Below are 7,851 nucleotides of genomic sequence, written 5' to 3' on the forward strand. Positions count from 1 at the left end.
TTGAGACCAGCCTGGCCAACATGGCGAAACCCTGTCTCTACTAAAAATACAAACATTAGCTGGGCATGGTGGAGCATGCCTGTAATCCCACCTACTGGGGACTAAGGCAGGAGAGTCATTTGAACCTGGGAGGCGGAGATTGCAGTGAGCTGAGATCATGCCACTGCACTCCAGCCTGGGCAACAGAGTGAGACTCTGCTTCAAAAAAAACACATGGGATGGGGTCTTGCTTTGTTGTCCAGGCTGTTCTTGACCTGGGATCAAGTGATCTGTGGGCCTCCTGAGTAAATGGGCTATGGTGTATCACCATACTACTTTTAGCAATTTTGAATTTTGAAATATACATTAATTATAGTGACCATACTGCAGTGTTTTTGTTTGTTTGTTTTGGTTTTTTTTTGAGACAGAGTTTTGCTCTTGTTTCCCAGGCTGGAGTGCAATGGCGTGATCTCAGCTCACCACAACCTCCACCTCCCGGGTTCAAGTGATTCTCCCACCTCAGCTTCCTGAGTAGCTGGGATTACAGGCATGCACCACCATCCCCGGCTAATTTTTTGTATTTTTAGTAGAGATGGGGTTTCTTCATGTTGGTCAGGCTGGTCTCAAACTCCTGACCTCAGATGATCCGCCCACCTCGGCCTCCCAAACTGCTGGGATTACAGGCGTGAGCCACCGTGCCCCGCCATACCATGCTGTAGTTCTAAAAAAAAATTCCTGGGTTGGGTGTGGTGGCTCAGGCCTGTAATGATAGCCCTTTTGGAGGACAAGGTAGGAGTATTGCTTGAACAAAGGAGTTCAAGATCAGCCTGGGCAACATAGCAAGACCCCCATCTCAAATTAAAAAAAAAAAGAATTCCTCCTGTCTAGCTGAAACTGTACCCTATGACCAACATTTCCCCATTCCCCACCACCCCAGCTCCCACCAATCCCCAGACTCTGGTACCATCATTCTACTCTCCACTTCTATGAGTTGTTTTAGATTTCAAATATAAGTGAAATCATGTCGTGTTTGTCTTTCTGTGCCTGGCTTATTTCATCTACCGTAACGTCCTCTAGGTTCTTCCATGTTGTCACAAATCTGGTGGGTTTGTTTGTTTTTGCTTTTGTTTTTTGAGGCTGAATCTCACACTGTCCCCTGGGCTGGAGTGCAACGGCACAATCTTGGCTCACTGCAACCTCCCCCTCCCAGGTTCACGCGATTCTCCTGCCTTAGCCTCCCGAGTAGCTGGGATTACAGGTGCATACCACCACACCTGGCTAATTTTTTGTATTTTTAGTAGAGATGGGGTTTCACTATGTTGGTCAGGCTGGTCTTAACTCCTGACCTTGTGAGCTGCCTGCCTCGTCCTCCCAAAGTGCTGGGATTACAGGCGTTAGCCACTGCACCCAGCCTTGTCTCTTTTTTTTTTTTTTTCTTTTGAGACGGAGTCTCGCTCTGTGGCCCAGGCTAGAGTGCAGTGGCACGATCTCAGCTCACTGCAAGCTCCGCCTCCTGGGTTTACGACATTCTCCTGCCTCAGCCTCCCAAGTAGCTGGGACTACAGGCGCCCGCCACCTCGCCCGGCTAGTGTTTTTTGTATTTTTTAGTAGAGACGGGGTTTCACCGTGTTAGCCAGGATGGTCTCGATCTCCTGACCTCGTGATCCGCCCGTCTCGGCCTCCCAAAGTGCTGGGATTACAGGCTTGAGCCACCGCGCCCGGCCCTTGTCTCTTTTTTATAAGCCATTCTGACAGGTGTGAGGTGGTATCTCATTTTGGTTTTAATTTGCATTTCCCAGATGATCCATGCATTGTTCAGCATTTTTTCAGATCGTTGCCAGACATTTGTATGTCTTATGTCTTTTTTTTTTTTTTTTTTTTTTTTTGAGACAGAGTCTGGCTCTGTCACCAGGCTGGAGTGCTTTGGCTCGATCTCGGCTCACTGCAACATCCGCCTCCTGGGTTCAAGCACACGCCACCACGCCCAGCTAATTTTTGTATTTTTAGTAGAGATGGGGTTTCACCACGTTGGCCAGGCTGGTCTTGATCTCTTGACCTCAAAATTCGCCTGCCTCAGCCGTCCAAAGTGCTGTATGTCTTCTTTTGAGAAATATCTATTCAGGTCCTTTGCCCGTTGTTTAAATCACATTGTTTTCTTGCTATTGAGATTTTTGTTTTTGTTTTTGTTTAGACGGAGTCCTGCTCTGTCACCCAGGCTGTAGTGCAGTGGCACGATCTCAGCTCACTGCAACCTCTACCTTCCGGCTTCAAGCGATTCTTCTGCCTCAGCCTCCCAGGTAGCTGGGATTACAGGTGCCCACCACCATTCCTGGTTAATATTTTTGTATTTTTATTAGAGACTGAGTTTCACCATATTGTCAGGCTGGTCTTAAACTCCTGATCTCAGGTGATCCACCCACCTTAGCCTCCCAAACTGCTGAATTACAGGCATGAGACACCACACCCAGCCGCTATTGAGATGTTTTAAGTCCTTATATATCTTGGATAGTAACCCCTTATCAGATGTATGGTTTACAAATATAATCATGCATCATGTAAAGATATGTAATCCCAGCTACTCTGGGATGCTGAGGCATGAGAATTCCTTGTACCCCAGAGGCTGAGGTTGCAGTGAGCTGAGATCATGCCACTGCCCTCCAGCCTGGGTGACAGAGTGAGACTCCATCTCAAAAAAAAAAAAAAAAAAGTAGGCCAGGCTCAGTGGCTCACACCTGTAATCCAAGCACTTTGGGAGGCCGAGGCAGGCGGATCATGATGTCAGGAGTTCAAGACCAGCCTGGCCAACATAGTGAAACACTGTGTACACTGAAAATACAAAAAATTAGCCAGGCGTGTTGGCATGAACTTATAATCTCAGCTACTGGGGAGGCTGAGGCAGGAGAATTGCTTGAACCCAGGAGGCAGAGGTTGCCGTGAGCCTAGGTAGTGTCACTGCACTCCAGCGTGGGTGACAGAGTGAGACTCTTGTCTCAAAAAAAAAAAAAAGTAATGATAACAAAATAAAGAATGGTACACCTATCTGTATAAAGCACTTACCATGAATGGAACTTCTGGGACAGGAAGTTGCTCTGCGTGGGTTGCTGAGGAGTGAATGTCAAGGCCCAGGACAAAGTCTACTGTACGCGACTGTAGACTTTATCAACACTGTATATTTAGGCTACACTAAATTTATTTGAAATACTTCTTTCTTCAATAATAAACCTTGGCTTACTGTAAATTTTTACTTTACAGATTTTTATTTATGTATTTATTTGAGACAGTCTCACTCTGTTGCCCAGGCCAGAGTGCAGTGGCATAATCTCGGCTCACTGCAACCTCCGCCTCTCAGGTTCAAGCAATTCTCCTGCCTCAGTCTCCCGTGTAGCTAGGATTACAGGTGCCTGCCACCACGCCCAGCGAATTTTTGTATTTTTATTTATTTATTTTATACATATATATTTTTTGAGACGGAGTCTTGCTCTGTCGCAAACTGAACTGCAGTGGTGCCATCTCTGATCACTGAAATCTCCGCCTCCCGGGTTCAAGTGATTCTCCTGCCTCAGCCTCCCTAGTAACTGGGATTATAGGCACACATCACCACGCACCCAGCTAACTTTTGTATTTTTAGTAGAGATGGGGTTTCACCATGTTGGCCAGGATGGTCTTGATCTCCTGACCTCCTGATCCGCCTCCCAAAGTGCTGGGATTACAGGCATGAGCCACCGTGCCTGGCCTACAAATGTTTTAATTTTTTAAAACTTTGGGACTCTTTTGTAGTAACCGTTAGCTTAAAACACAAATACAGCTGGGCGCGGTGGCTCATGCCTGTAATCCCAGCACTTTGGGAGGCTGAGGCCGGCGGATCACCTGAGGTCAGAAGTTCAAGACCTACTTGGTCAACATGGTGAAACCCTCATCTCTGCTAAAATTCCAAAAAGAATTATCTGGGTGTGGTGGCGGGTACCTATAATCCCAGCTACTCGGGAGGCTGAGGCAGGAGAATCGCTTGACCCTGGGAGGTGGATGTTGCAATGAGCCAAGGTCGCGCCATTGTACTCCAGCCTGGCAACAAGAGTAAAACTCTATCTCAAAAAAAAAAAAAAAATTAAATTAAATTAGAAAATAAAATACAAAAGTTAGGCTGGGTGCGGTGGCTCATGCCTGTAATCCCAACACTTTGGGAGGCCGAGGAGGGTGGATCACCTGAGGTCAGGAGTTCAAGACCAACCTGGCTAACATGGTAAAACTCTGTTTCTATTAAAAACAAACAAACAAACAAACAAAAACCTAAAAAATTAGCCGGGGGTGGTGCCATGTGCCTCTAATCCCAACTACTCTGGAGGCTGAGGCAGGAGAATTGCTTGAACCCAGGAGCCAGAGGTTATAGTGAGCCGAGATCACGACATTGTACTCTAGCTAGGGCAACAAGAGTGAAACTCCATCTCAAAAATAAATAAATAAATAAAAGTTAGCCAGGCATGGTGGCGTTAAGTCTGTAGTCCCAGCTACTTGGGAGACTGAGGCAGGAGAATCACTTGAACCCGGGAGGCAGAGGTTGTAGTGAGCCAAGATGGCACCACTGCATCAAGCCTGGGCGACACAGGGAGATGCTGTCTCAAAAACAACAACTCAAAAAACAACAACAACAACAACCACCCCACAAACACAGCGTGGCACAGTGGCTCGTGCCTATAATCCCAACACTGGGCGGCCAAGGCAGGAGGATTGTTTGAGCCCAGGAGTTCTGAGACCAGTCGGGGCAATGCAAAGATACCCTGTCTCTACAAAATATGAAAACCTAGCTGGGCGTGGTGATGTGTGCCTGTGGTCCCAGCTACTCCAGAGGCTGAGGGAGGATCACCAGAGCCTGGGAATTCAAGGCTGCAGTGAGCCATCATCGTGCCACTGCACTCCAGCCTCAGTGACAGAGTAAGAACCTGTTTCAAAAAAAAAAAAAAAGATAATCAATTCACCCCCAAATGCCTGGGTTCATTTCTCGGCTCCTCTGTTCTGTTCCTTTGGTCAGTGTGTCTATTTTACACCAGTATCATGCTGTTCTGGTTACTAAACCTTTTTGTTTTTTTTTTTTGAAAAGGAGTTTCACTCTTGTTGCCCAGGCTGGAGTGCAATGGCATGATTTTGGCTCACCGAAACTTCAGCCTCCCAGGTTCAAGTGATTCTCCTGCCTCAGCCTCCCAAGTAGCTGGGATTACAGGCATGCGCCACCACGCCCAGCTAATTTTTGTATTTTTAGTAGAGATGGGGCTTCACCATGTTGGTCAGATTGGTCTCGATCTCTTGACCTCATGAGCCGCCCACCTCCGCCTCCCAAAGTGCTGGGATTACAGGCAAGAGCCACTGCACCCGGCCCTAAATATTTTTTTTGAGGAGGTACTTACAGTGAATGAGATTTTCTCTATTTCTTTTTTTTTCTGACTTTTAATTTCTGCTTTTTTCTTGATTTTTCAGATAGTTTGTTAAGTGTACAGAAATGCTACTTATTTTTGTTTGTTGATTTTGTTTCTTACCACTTTAGTTCTAACAGCTTTTTGGTGGAGTCTTTAGGGTTTTTTCTAATACAAGATCATGTTGCTGGCAAACAGAGACTATTTTTCTTCTTCCTTTCCTATTTGGATGCTTTTTCTTTCTCTTCCTTAACCGGTCTGGCTAGTACTTCCAGTACTATGTTGAATGACAGTAGAGAGTGGGCATCCTCATCTTGTTCCGGACTTTTTTTTTTTTTGAGACAGAGTCTCGCGCTGTCGCCCAGGCTGGAGTGCAGTGGCCAGATCTCAGCTCACTGCAAGCTCCGCCTCCTGGGCTCACGCCATTCTCCTGCTTCAGCCTCCCGAGTAGCTGGGACTACAGGCGCCCACCACCAACCCCAGCTAATTTTTTTGTATTTTTAGTAGATACAGGGTTTCACCGTGCTAGCCAGGATGCTCTCGATCTCCTGACCTCGTGATCTGCCCACCTCGGCCTCCCAAAGTCCTGGGATTACAGGCGTGAGCCACCGCGCCCGGCCTTGTTCCTCATCTTAAAGGAAAAACTTCTCCCCCTTGAGTTGTGGTCATACCATAGATAGTTGTTACTGTTATATGTTATGCCATATATGTTGAAGTACATTCCTTCTTTGCTTAATTTGAGTTTTTATCATGAAAAGATGTTGAATTTGGGCCGGGCGAGGTGGCTCAAGCCTGTAATCCCAGCACTTTGGGAGGCCGAGACGGGCGGATCACGAGGTCAGGAGATCGAGACCATCCTGGCTAACATGGTGAAACCCCGTCTCTACTAAAAAAATACAAAAAACTAGCCGGGCGAGGTGGCGGGCGCCTGTAGTCCCAGCTACTTGGGAGGCTGAGGCAGGAGAATGGCGGGAACCTGGGAGGCGGAGCTTGCAGTGAGCTGAGATCCGGCCACTGCACTCCAGCCTGGGCGACAGAGCTAGACTCCGTCTCAAAAAAAAAAAAAAAGATGTTGAATTTGGTCAAATGCTTTTTCTACAGATAATGGGATGATACTTTTTTGTTTTTTTGAGGGTCTCACTCTGTCGCCCAAACGAGTGCTGTGGTGCAATCTTGCCTCACCGCAACCTCTGCCTCCCAAGCTCAAGCGCTTCTCCTGCCTCAGCCTCCCGAGTAGCTGGGATTACAGGCGTGTGGCACCACACCCGGCTAATTTTTGTATTTTTAGTAGAGACGGGGTTTTACCATGTCGGCCAGGCTGATCTCAAACTCCTGCTCTCAAATGATCCACCAGCCTCGGCCTCCCAGAGTGCTGGGATTATAGGTGTGAGCCACCATGCCCGGCCTAAATTTTTTTAATCTAAAAAATAACTGACGGCCGGGAACGGTGAGTCATGCCTGTAATCCTAGCATTTTGGGTAGCTAAGGCAGGCCAGGAGTTGGAGACCAGCCTGTCCAACATGGCAAAATACTGTCTCTACTAAAAATACAAAAATTAGCCAGGCGAGGTGGCACACACTTGTAATCCCAGCTACTTGGGAGGCTGAGGTGGGAGAATTGTTTGAACCCGGGAGGTGAATTCCAGCCTGGGTGACAGAGTGAGACGCCATCTTAAAAAAAAAAAAAAAAAGCCGGGTGCGGTGGCTCAAGCCTGTAATCCCAGCACTTTGGGAGGCCGAGACGGGCGGATCACGAGGTCAGGAGATCGAGACCATCCTGGCTAACACGGTAAAACCCCATCTCTACTAAAAAATACAAAAAAAAAAAAAAATTACCCGGGCGAGGTGGTGGGCGCCTGTAGTCCCAGCTACTTGGGAAGCCGGGGCAGGAGAATGGCGTGAACCCGCGAGGTGGAGCTTGCAGTGAGCTGAGATCTGGCCACTGCACTCCAGCCTGGGCGACAGAGCCAGACTCCGTCTCAAAAAAAAAAAAAGAAAAAATCAAATAAAATTAAAAAAAAAAAAAAAGAGGGCTGGGCGTGGTGGCTCACTCCTGTAATCCTAGCATTTTGGGAGGCTGAGGTGGACAGATCACAAGGTCAGGAGTTCGAGACCAGCCTGGCCAACATGGTAAAACCCCATCTCTACTAAAAATACAAATTAGCCTGGCATGGCGGCGGGCGCCTGTAATCCCAACTATTTGGGAAGCTGCAGAAGGAGAATCGCTTGAACCCAGGTGGCAGAGGTTGCAGTGAATGGAGATCATGCCATTGCACTCTGGCCTGGGCAACACAGCAAGACCCCGTCTCAAAACAAAATAAAATAAAATAAAAAATAAGGAAAAGCTGTTGAATTTTGTCAAATGCTTTTTCCACATATAATGGGATGGTCTAAGTTTTTTTAAATCTAAAAAATAAAAGTAATCATGTATGCAGAACCTCCTTCCCCAGTATCATTCCCTCCTCCCC

The 7,851-nt window shown here is 47.2% G+C and overlaps 1 protein-coding gene across 1 annotated transcript in view; it reads left to right on the top strand.

Moving 5' to 3' along the window:
- DYNC2I2 (dynein 2 intermediate chain 2) overlaps positions 1-7,851 on the top strand; it is a 210,553-nt gene that overhangs the window by 9,107 nt on the left and 193,595 nt on the right. The window lies entirely within an intron of this gene.

Source organism: Macaca thibetana, chromosome 15, assembly GCF_024542745.1.
Source record: "Macaca thibetana thibetana isolate TM-01 chromosome 15, ASM2454274v1, whole genome shotgun sequence".
Lineage (NCBI taxonomy): Eukaryota > Metazoa > Chordata > Mammalia > Primates > Cercopithecidae > Macaca > Macaca thibetana.